Source organism: Dioscorea cayenensis, chromosome 19 (assembly GCF_009730915.1).
Source record: "Dioscorea cayenensis subsp. rotundata cultivar TDr96_F1 chromosome 19, TDr96_F1_v2_PseudoChromosome.rev07_lg8_w22 25.fasta, whole genome shotgun sequence".
Taxonomy (NCBI): domain Eukaryota; kingdom Viridiplantae; phylum Streptophyta; class Magnoliopsida; order Dioscoreales; family Dioscoreaceae; genus Dioscorea; species Dioscorea cayenensis.
Genome location: NC_052489.1, coordinates 20850441 through 20863764, shown reverse-complemented (window position 1 = coordinate 20863764; position 13324 = coordinate 20850441).

Genomic DNA, 13324 nt, shown 5'->3' with positions numbered 1-13324 from the left:
AAAATATTTAAAATACTTTAAATAGCAAGTATAACATAAGAAATGAATGATAAACACCTTCTACATCATCACGGAAACCATACAAGTATGAAATCCAAATTCATACATTTCTTTAATAACTCATAGCTCAAAACATTTAGAAATAAGTAAATCAACAATTTAGAATAATCAATAGTATCACAACTAGCCTCGAAAACTCTCCATTCGCTAACCGTGACCTCAGTTAGGTCAGGAGCCACTAAGATGTGCGTATCTTGGCATTGGTTGTTGGGAACCCGTGTGGTGACTCCGGGCACCCAACCCTGCACACCTTTCAGGCTCTCCACGCGCCCCCTGAAAGGGTGAAACCTCATCAGAGTACTCCACGCCACCCCAACTAGGTCGGCCTATGGAAACTCTAGCCCTTACTGCAGTAGGTATTGGGGATCCCCCATGTCACCATCAAAATATTTAAATAACAATCCAGCCAGTAGGCTCAATATATACATCAATATGATAGCATAAGTCTCATCAAGAGATCACAAGTTTTCACATATGCAACTTTCACTCCAAGAGTGAATAACTTGATTATAACATCTTCTATGAAACCATTTCATCAAGAACATCATATAAGTATAATCTTTGAAAATATACTTCAAATATAGCATCATCACAATGAATTTCAATTTGGTTTACACATGCCTTTTTAGTCATTTTAAGAAGAATATCAAATCTCTTCAAATACATAACTTGAAAACATATATTTCAAAACATAGTGTTTCCAAACCACAAATAATATATATAATCTTTACCAACAATCATGAAATAAGCCAAGTCATAAATCATCATGATTTCTAGATCCCGTGGAAAACATTTCAAGAGTTTTAACAACAAAAAGTTTATCATTCAAAGGCAAGCAATTTAAGTATTTGAAAGCATGTATAATTTATAGCCTATGATTTAGTAAATCCCACTCATAAACTTGGCGAGCTAAAACACCCCGGTGTTACTACTCCACCGGCTCTTTCCCCTTGATTGAAGTCTCACCTCCTAGAAGCATTTGAACAACCAAACAAGCAATGAAACCTCATCAATGACTTGATCAATTGAAATGAAGAACAATACTCAAAATGGAAAAATGAGTGCTCCTAGGGTTTGTTAAACACTCTAGCAAGAAGATCTAACAAGAATAAAACTCTCACAACACTCAAAACTAACAATAAAAGCAAAAGAAACCAAACTTGGTTTGGTGCTACAATAACCCTAATTTAGAACATGAAAGATCTTTCTCAAATCTCAATGGATTCAAGGCTATACAACTTCAATCTCCTTCTATTCTTTAAATCCAAACAAAACCCATGATTATCCATCAATAACTTCAAAGAAAATCCAAATAAGAGAAAGGGAGAAGAAGAAGATCAAATGAAACACATCCTTACTCAAAACCCTAAGGAAAAACACTTCTTAAGAGAGGAAGAAGAGATCTTCGAGTTTCTTCTTGATTCAAGGCAAGGGATGATGGGTTTGAGAAGTGGAGATGAAGGTTCTAGAGGAGGAGGAAAGTGGAAGAGAAAAGGTCTCGAGGAAAGGTGTAGAAAAAATGAGAAAAAGATGAGAAAAAGGGCTTTTAAACCCTAAATTTACGCCCCATACGGCCCCCATACGGCCCGTATGAACTAGTTCAAAGTTTCTAGAATTTTCATACCAAGGTGTAACCGGCCCGTATGGACCCCGTTATGCCCATTCAGCCTATACAAAAATGGCTCTGAACGACCCAATTGGTGTCCGATTGACCTCATTTTTATTCTAATGACTTGGTACACTCTTAAGCACACTCACACATGAAAATTACTCAAGAAAACTCATTGAAACATGAGGGAAAAAATATACATATATATATATATATATATGAAAAAGTCAAATTACCACAATCATGACACATGTGATCTGAGGCACCAATATCTATGATCCAAGCCTTTTGAAAAAAATAGAATACTTACTAGTATTTAGAACATGTGAGCCACTTGAATTGAAGAAGAAGTCAGTAACTATACCTACCATAGTGTTTGATGAAGAGGCCAAATTAGCACTTCCATCTCCTGTTGCAGTTATGTGTATTACATCTGAATGCTAAATAGAAGCTTTGGATCCATCATATAACATATCCATGAGCTTATTAAATTGGGCAGTTGTTAGTTCAGGAATGTGAGAATCCTATGAAGCTGAAAACATTTCAGAATTATTTCCAGTTACAGGAGCTGCTATACGCTTTCCATTGTTATTCTTCAGAGAATTTAGATAACCATGTAGTTTGAAACATTTGTCCCTTGTATGTCCTAGTTTCTTGCAGTAGTCACAAAAAAAAACCTTCTGAAATCCTGCTTATTCCTTAAATTAAATTCATCTGAGATATAGTCTTAGCAGAATTATTACCAGAAAAACCTACATTCATAGAAACAACATCAGCAGAAAATTGTACTCCTGAGGAAACCTCCCTTCGCTTTTCTGAACCAGTAAAGAATATGCCTCTCTGATAGAAGGTAATGGTTTCATCATTAAGATATTGCCTCTCACTACAGTATAACTCTCACTTAGACCCATTAACAACTGCATTAATTTTTTTATTTTCCTCATATTTCTATTGTTCCTGAGCTAAGCCACATGTGCATGGAGGCATCTTGGTTAAACATTGAATCTCATCCTAGAGTTTTCTGATTCTAGTGAAATAAGAAGTAATTGAACTCGAGCCTTGACTGACTTGACTTAGTTTTTTTTGTAGTTGAAAAAGTTGTGGTCCATTCAACTGACCAAACCTTCCTTTAAGCAATTGCTAGATCTCTGCAAATGTCTTCATGTATACAACACTTTCAGATATTTCAGTAGAAAGGCCATTAAGCAACCATGAAATAACCATACTGTTACATCTTTCCCAGTTATGTAAATCAGCAAAATCAAGGTCTGTCTTCTTGCAGGTACCATCCACAAAACCAAATTTATTTTTGGTAATTAATGCAATCTCCATTGCCCTTCTCTAAGATCCAAAATCCATGCCACGAAAAGGCTTAGAAACCAATTGCATCCCTGGACTGTCTGATGAATGCAAGAACAACACATCTGAGATTCCATAGATGCTCTCCCAGCATTGAAAATATTCCCATCCATGAACAAACACTAGATCTAATCAAGATCTTGAATAAACTTTAAAGAATTTCAAAGAAACTGGGACTAAGTTCCCAGAAACAACAGGAAAGAAACTTGAATCCAATTTCTTCAAGAACAGTGAAGGAAAACCTCAAATCAAAAAATTCGGTGGAAAACTATCTCAGATCTAATCAAAATAGATCTACAGCTCTAAAACCATGTTAAATAATTGAGGAAAAGCTGAAGACACTCACAAATTTCGAACAGAAACTCAGAGACTATTATCAGAACTTCAACTAGATCAAATGGAATAGGATCAGCTCTGCATCTTGATCTACAATTCAGAGAACACTTTGCAAACAAGGAAGCAATCCATATTCAGGAAAAACAAATGAAGAAGAAGATGAAGAGAAGAAGAAAAGAAGAGAAAGTTTAGAGAAGAAGAGGAAATGATCATTTTTCAATTGAAAAAATGAATTACAATCAAAGAGAGCTATTTATACTCTCAGTTGTACAAAAAAGGACTAGTTGTTATAACCAACCTTGCTGAGCTGTCATAGTCTGTTATAACTAACTTATTCAGTGTGGCACAATGTAACTGATGAACACATGCTGTACACGTGACTGTGTAATGAAATAACTCCCATTCAAACATCTTCAATGAAGAACAATGGAAAACACTTCTTCTCATTTATATTTTTCATAACCTTAAGTTGTTGAGCTTAATTTATTCCAACAATTAAGAAGTGTTTAGATGTCTGTAACTTCATATGGAGGATGTGGAGAGAGCAAGAGGAAAACGTAATAAAGGGCAATAAGTGTATTTTTGCTAATTTATAATTATTTAAAAAATAAGTTTATTTAATATATATATATATATATATATGCCAAAATTTTAAAAAAAATCCATCTAATCTTAAAAAATTAATATACTCACTATAAAAAAAAATTAATCATAAAAGAAGATATAAAATTGCTTACACACTCTATAAAAAATAAGTAACTACTAACATACTTTTGCAAAAATTATATTTCCTTACATTAACAGTGGTGGAACCATGACTCACTTGTAAAGGGGCTAAACTTAAAAATAAAAAATCTTTTAATAAAATATTATCTCTAGTAAAAAATAATGCAATAATATAACCACAATTCGAATACAAATAATGACATAAAAAGAATAAGCCATAATTTGAATACAAATACTGGAAAAAGAAATAAACTATAATTTGAACTACCACCGTTAAACAATGCTAAGCATACTACATATGTGACTAAGAAAAAATAATTGCATTCACCTACATAACCAATAAACCAAACTATCGTGCATCCACTCAAACATACATATTATTATATTATGACATTATATTTACCATGCCACATCATCGACTTAAATTTCTTTTTCCAAATTGCCAAAAAAATTAAAAAAATTATAATATATATATATATATATATTTCGTTTTATACATTTTTATTAAAATTTTGAAATTTTAGTAATTTTTTTTAATAAGAAAACTTTTTAAATTACTGAAAATATTTATAAATTTAAAACTTTTGTATTTTTTTTACAACTTTTTATTTTCAATTTACTAAATTCTTTATTAATTTTATAGCATTTTTTCTTTTTTATAAATTTTTGGTAAAATCAATTATAGGTCTCTAGAAGTTTCAACTCTTTCCACACAAACTCTCTAACATTTGAATATTCCAGACAATTCTTGCCTTTTCAATTTATTTACTTTTTATTCGTTCCGTTTTACACTGTCAGTTCAGTTTTATGATTTGTTATTTTTTCCCTTGTGTTGTGTAAGAAAACCCCACAATACTTCTCTACTCCGTAATCTAACAAACAGCCCTATACCATTAAGGACAAAACCAAGTAAGCGTGCCAAGCCTTAGAACCTGTCTTAGAGTAGACTATAAACCTAATGAAAATATAAACTCCAGAAGCAAAAGTACTTAAGTTTCAGATGATAAGAATCCAGAATAATAAGGTTTGGAATACAGTTATTTTAAATGAAAGTTCAAGGTCTACGATAAATGAAGAACATTATTAACTTGCTGACTAGTGGATGTTGTCACTTAATGACCCCCACTAAGCTATCCGCGAATCAACCCTACTCTTTATTTGAAAGGGTTGCACATACATTTATGAGCTTGAGAGTCCAGTAAGAAACCATTAAAAACATTTGAGATCATATAGAATTTTAAATTGTAGAATCAAGTATAAACAAATTAATACCAAAGTATAATATTTCTCATGATATAAATGAGAAAAATGAGAGTGATTCAACATAAAAGATCTTATCAAACAAACAAATTATATGTCTCCCAATTCACTATAGCTAAAACAAAATATCAGATTTCATTTGTTAACCCTCGGTGACTTGAGCTAGAATATCAAAGGTCGTTATTCTTTCACCGATGGAATGTTGTAAAACTATAGTCTCTTAACAAAGTTTTATGTCAACATGGTTAGTGTTTAACCCTCAATAACATGGTTAGTTCATAGTTCAAAGGTTTGTAGAATCAGCATTGTGCAAAATTATTAGCAAGTATATGATCCCATATTTCAGAGAATATAACCCAATTATAATAAAAACAAATAACTTAACATTCCAATAATTAATGAGTATATCCAAACATATGAAGGAATTAATATATTTAAATATATTAACAAATATTATCAATATAAGAGTAATTAAAAAGAATTAAATTCAGAAGGGTTGGAAATAAGAAATTTATATATATATATATATATGTGTGTGTGTGTGTGTGCCTTAAATCTCAAAGTCCCAAACTCCACCCGAACATTATGATGATCAAAACTCCTTGGACGAGCCTATAAACATATGGTGGCAGCTTAAAATCTTTAAAAGTTACTAAATCCAGAAAACTCATAATATAAGCACAAAATTAGCCTCAACTTTGAGTATTAACTCTAACCCTAAACTAATCTAAAATACTAAATAAGACCCACAAAACCACCCACTCAATATGAGTTGTACCCTGAGGCAACAATAACAAAATTTTAACACCTGATATTACTCATTAAGATCAAAAGTTATTAAAATTGCACTATTGGGTTCAAGAACATATAATTCATGGAGCCAACACAACACTTAAGATTTGAGAAGTATAACATAGTGTAGTAAGATAGAAATTTTAGCCTTTCATTTAGTATACAACATTTCCATGTAGAACGATAGGTTTCTGCTTATAATTTAGTGTTTTTGATTACTATTGTCTTTTCTTGCTTGGTTTCTTTTCTTCCATCCTCATTTGTGCTACACCACAAGCGATTCATTTTTGGAAAGTATATCCTTCAATCAAGACACATTCCCATTCCAATAAAGAACTATAGCCATCCTAACCAACCTTACTTCATCAGAACATAATGAAAGTGAGTGATGAGAGTCAGTGAATGGTTTCTGGTTGATGGACACTTTAAAGACCCAATACACGGTATTGCTATCAAATGGAATTTTAACATTATCTTCATAAAGAATGACAAGCGGAGATTAACTTTTGCCATGTGACCCGTTTGGACATCAAAAAAATAGTGGCCAACTAATCATGGCACACTTTCCATATGTCAAGCACATCATCTAATACCATCATCTTCCCCTCCAGTATTGTTTAAAGATAGGTTCGGCTAATGCGTTGCTACTTGTTTTTCTAGACTATTGTTCTATGGGAAAATATAAACATTAATGGGAAATAATATTGAATAAGTAGTAAACAGAATAATCCAAAGCAAAAGAACAAGAAAACATTTTAGCAGAAAACATAAGATAACAAGCAATCACACTATATAATTATACGCGCAAACATGGGATAACAATAATAAGTGGGATCATAAAATAATAAATGGTAACATTGTATAATAAATACAACGAGGATATAATAAGCTTTAATCTATTATATAATAAGTGTTAATTTCTTATTCTTCACCATCCAATGATTGACTTTCTCTCCGTATAGATTTTACAAGGTCAACTTCTTCTTGATTGATGGAGACTAGCTCGAAAAACTAAGGTGGTACAAGTGTTCATATGTTAAATGAGAACTCAAGAAACTACACTACAAGAAAAATAGTAATTAGCTTGGGACAATTCCCTAGCTAAAATGCTAAAATCCCTGGTAATATTCATTAGCGAGAGCTTTCCCAGGAATTGACATCCCTGGGTAATAGCCTCATGGGCAATAATTTACCCTGTGATTTTATAATCCCTTGCTAAATAGCAATGAATTATTCAGTGGGTAAATAATAAATTCACTGGTTAATTTATGTTAATCAATTCATCAAAGATAAGGAATTTACTTCAGAATATTTCCTAGGCAATCTCTAGGTAATTTATGTTTATCAATTTCTCAAAGACAAAGAATTTGCTTCGGAACATTTTCTGGGAAATCTTTGGGTAATTTTAGCAAGGTATTTTTCATAGGCAATCCATTGCTAAATTTTCAAAAATTGAAATGTTAATTCCCTGGTAATCCTTGAGTAATATATCCTACGGATTAAATTCTAGGTAATTCATTAGTATTTGGATGGAGTAGCAATGAATCGTAGCCTTGGTAATCCCTTGCTAAATATACTTCGGGATTATTTCCTAGGTAATCCTTGGGTAATAAAATTTGAAAATAGAATTATTCCCTGGGCAAGTTTTAATTATTTATTTTAAAATTATAATATAAATTATAATACAAAAATCTGTATTAAATATAATCATTCATTTAAAATAATCAATAAATTTTAATACAGTATGCTAAAAATAACAATTGCAATCTATCGTAACCAAGTACGAAAGATTATATTCAACCTTGTTAGAGGCATTAAAAAAGAACACAACTCATATTCAAAATAAGTGCATGCACACATAGCTAACATAAGTGGCAAGTATTAAAATTCAAAAGTATCACAAGCAAGCAACAAATACAAGAAATAAGTCACAACGTAAGAACAATAACTACTAAGTTGGTGGAGTAGGATCAACATCTTCATCATGACCTCCTTGATTTATATGAGAATGTGCTTGATTTTGTGTCACTGTCTTCCATATGTATCCTTCAAAGTCAGCCTTTTCCTTAAATTTTGAAGTATAGAAGCATACTTGACATATTGTTCAACCTCATCACAATTCATTAAGACGTAAGTTTGAGCTTGATGGTACTCTTTATCAGTCAAACGTCTTGATTTTTCTTGCCCGTATGGTCGACCAGGAAAACTGAATATTGAAAAAAAGACCTTCAGATGTTTCAACCTCTCCTCCATCATCATTACGAGGTACTTTTCTTATCTTCTTCAACTAAGGCCAGAAAAAGAAAAAGACAACGGAAAGAAAGAAAGAACAAGAGAAAGAACAAGAGAAAGAAAAAGAGAAAGGAAAAAAAAAGAGAGAAAAGGAAAAAAGACATCGAAATCATCATTAAAAATTATACATCTTCAAGCTAATTCACAATAAATTTCCAATATATCACTCAACCGATACTATCAATATGATCCATCTAACAAATATTACTTGAATGTTCAAAACATTGTAACTTCAATGGGGATATGACCCCGACAAATTGTGTACTAACTCACTCAATTTCAATCATCAATGATAGTTAAACCAAACAAACAATGCAACCACTCACTCTGATGCTTTTCATTACAATTCTTCATAGGAGCATTGTAATCAATAGCAACAAGTTAACCCATATAAACTAATTAAAAGGATAACCAAACATTTTGATTAGCAAGAAATTAGCTCAATCATTCTCTCATCTATACCCAAAATAAATCCTACCAGTCATAATAACTATCAGAAACAAAATAAATAAACAAGTAAAAAATAATAAATACATTTCTTTACATGATAATAACAAGAAGCATTTCTTTAGAACATTTTTAACTCTTTCACTCTCTTTACTTCTTGTAAATCCTTCTAGTGATTAAAACAAAATTCTATAACATCCTTTTCTTAAAAGATAACATAACAACCAATATTTACCTTAAATCTTTCAACAAAAAATAAAAATAAAAAAATATCAACTAATATCTACATTAATAAATCTTTCAGAGTAAGGCTTACACATTTCTATTTGAATAATAAATGCTTTTTCAACGTTCTATTTTATAGTTAATGAGCACCGTCATGAATCACTTGTTCTGAATTTGAGATCATTCAATCATAAACACACAAAGCCCTTTTTTTTTCTTTTGTTGATAAACTACACAAGCTACTATTCATAGCCAACTTCCCGCATGGGACTTACCTTTGGGCAATACCAGCATTGTCAAGGTACCCTAATCTTGCAAAATAAACATTGAACAAATTATGTATGATAATGTGATACTCCATGGTCTCTTATAACTTCTAGAATTGCCATTTATGCAAACTTGAAATTAAATATCAATGGTTAATGAATGATTCAAAAAGGGAAAACACATCCAGAAATCAAGATTATGTCAATTGAAGATAAATTAAATGCATGCATCTGTTGCAATTATGATTGAAGAAATAATTCAGCTTCCAATTAAACTCTTAAAAAAATCATCAAATTCAGAGTTTCCTAGAGAAATTTTGTAGAACGAAATTAATCTTGCAATTGAGTAGACCAAAAATGGTTCATAAATTATTGATCCAAAAATTAGCCCTAGGAATTGTGATAAATAGAATTAAGAAACCAAATTGAACATTCACTGAAAAAGTAAAACCATCAGCATTCAAATCCTTGATAAAAAAACCTAATTGATTGCGCACCACCATTGAAGCATGACTTGAAACTATTTATCAGAGAGAGATCGAAACAAAGGAAAAATGAATGAGCGAAAAATTGAAAGATCGGAGAGAGCTCACCAGCAATAACAATAACACCCAGTGACGATCTCGGCAGCGTTCAGTCGTCAGATTGCTCTTCGCCATTGGATCTACCTAAGAAACAGTGCATGATGGCCAACTTCATAGGGATCTATAAGCAAAACAAGAGCGTCGAGGCCACAACAACGAGAGAGATTGGAGAAAAGTTAGGGTTGGAGTGAATGCTCATGTAAGATACAGAGATAAAGAGATTGAGATAGAGATACAAAGATCAAGAGAAAGAGACCATAGAAAGCTCACCAGCGATAACAATAACACCCGGTGACAATCTAGCCAGGGTTCAGTTATCTAAGAGCTCCTCGTTGTTGGATGTACCTCAGAAATAGTGCATGACGGCCAACTTCACCGGGATCTATGAGTAAAACAAGCGTGCCGAGGCCGGAGCAGTGAGAGAGATTGGAGAAAAGTTAGGGTTGGCGAGAGAGATTGGGGATGCTTGGGTTTGGAAGAGATTGGCTAGCTTGTGAATATAGGTAAGGTACGCAGTGTTGGGTTGAATTGAGTTAGGATCAGTCGCTGTTTTGAGCGCACCCAAGACTAGATTGCCTAAGTTCATGTTAAGTTGGTTCAAATGACAATCAAATTTAAAATAAATTTATATAATTAAAAAAATACACATGTAACAATTACATTTGAACATTCTTCATCACCTGACCCGGCCACAATCCAATTTAATCTTCTTGTTTTTAAAAAAAATAAAATAAATGATACAATTTATACAACATTTTATATTAAATTATTTTAAAAATAAAACTATTATTTACAATGATTATTGAGTTTGTAATATTGAAAAATGATTATTTAATAATTAGTTAAAATAAAATTTCTAATAAATTGAATACATTTAATTATTATAGACGGAAGTATGTAATTTTAGTTGATATGCTATTTCAATTATATAAATCGTATATATATATATATATATTAATACTATAGCAACTACATCATATGATTTTTAAAAACTTATTTTAACTAGCTGAGGTATGAGTAGATGTAAAGGGCATGTAAACAAAATAAAAAAAAACAAATATATCTTATCATCTTGAAACATTTTATTAACTTCAAATGATACTAACTCAGACCAAGGACCTGGACGTTAGTGGTGGTATTTTAATATTCATATTCTTCAGTGAAACCGTAATGATTTTAAGACTAGTCCCAAGTTAACAAGAATACAAGGAAAAAATGCATTGCTCCTAGCAATGGTTGGGGTTATTTTTTTAAAATGCTAATTAAAAAAAGGTGCATTTATTTATTTATTTTATTTTCTTTTGATGCAATTTTTTTAAAAAAATCAAACTATAAAATTATATATATACATATATATGTCATAATGAAGTTAATACAATTAATAATAAGATTTTTAAACTCAATAACAAATCTAAAAAAAAATTTATACTCTTCTAAAAAAATCAAGTTAATTTATATTTACCCAGGGATTAGCTATGAACTAAACATGATGGCTATTGTCCTTAGCTAATCCTTAGATAATGTTTAAGATCAACAATTTTACCTACAGAAACTAATCCCTGGATAAATAAAAATCCTAAGAAATAAAAATACCCAAAGATTAGCTACGGACAAATAACGACGACTTTTTTACCCAATTAATCCCTGGGTAATTTTAAAGCTATTCCATTTTACACATGGATTAGCTAGGGCATAGATGCCAACGAATAATATTTATTGGTAATTCATTGCTAAATATTAAGCGCGTAGTTCCCTTGTGGTTTACCACTGGAATAGTTTGGGAAAGTTTTATCGTTGCTAATTCCCTAGTTATTTTCCTGTGTAATCCCTGGGTAATTTTTCTAACTTTTATATCTAACCTTTGCTGAAAATAGAAACATATCATAATAAGCAAAAAGTTTTAATAATAAATAGAATGCCTCAATAATAAAGGGAACATATAATAATAAATGGAAACACTTAATAATAAATAGAAATAGTTGAATAACAAATATATTACAAACTTGAATAACAAGGCTTACTTCTTTATACGTGAGAGATAACATAAGAAGACCGATAGACACTTGCTTTTTGAAGTTGTTCTATTAAAATGTACTTTCTTAGTTCTAGTCACCGCACCCACCTATATGAAACCTACATGATGTTTTTTTGAATGAAATATGTCTTCACATATTGTGATTCTTTATTGGTTCTTTTTCACTCTCCTCGCCTATCTATACCCTCTTTGTGGTTCTTAGTGAGTCTTCTTCAACACCAAAAATATTCTCAACTAATTTTTAAAATTAAAAATAATACAAATATTTAAATATTTAAGTTTAAGTTTTAATCAATTCTATATCTTTCTTCAACTAATTTTTTAAAATTTTATGATTTCAAAAAAAAGTCCACTCCTTCTCCAAAGATAAACTACGATTCTATTTTATTTAGATATAAAGTTTTAAAAATTAATTTACATCCATACTCTTTTAATCTTTATTCTTTAGGTTTTATTTACAAATTACAAATACATAATATACATACACATGAATAGCTGAACTCATAAATGAATAAAGAATCAACTAGAACATAAATTTCCTTTTTGTTCACTAAATGATTTTTACACAAAAAAAAAAAATCAACTCTACATAATATTAAGCACATAAACCCTAAATATTTTAGGAATAGTGTTTCAGTGGAATATACCAACACAAAAAGAAAATAAAAAAACCCAGTTTGTCTTCCTTTATCCACATGGCCTTAATACCCTTTTTTTTTTTCTTTGGACAATTCATTTGTAGAATCTTCAAGGCTAGTTCTCTCTCACTATGGATAGTTCACTATCAAACGACAACCAATAACGAGCTAAAACCTCCTATGGGAAAAGAAAGATCTAAGAAATGGAGAAGATCAGAGTTGAAGATCTGAGAAATAAAATAAATTAAAAAGAGAGAATGTCTTCAAAGGTGAAATTCCGGCAGATTGAGAGATGGTGGTCTCTTTGGTAAAACAAAAAATAATGAAGAATATGGTTACATGGAAAAGATGACTACATGTATCAAGAAATCTCCTCCGTCATAAACCACTTTTTTTTACTTAATTACTTTTTAAGTGGGATCATGTTATTGTGGGCCTAAGATTTAGAATGAAAAGGGTTTGCTTTTTCTCAAAAATAGAGCATTACTATTGCCAATTTCTATCAAAACTAACATTGCTAGTAGATAAAAGGATTAAAAATAAATTAAAAAAAAAGAAGCATTTTTTGGGAATACTGGAACTTCAGGATACCATATGTGAATTCTTTAAATTTGGAGAGACTTTTGTTCATTTTTTTTTTAATTTAAAATTTCTGTCATTTTTAAAGTAAGAGAATTGCTTTTCCAATTTCTAAA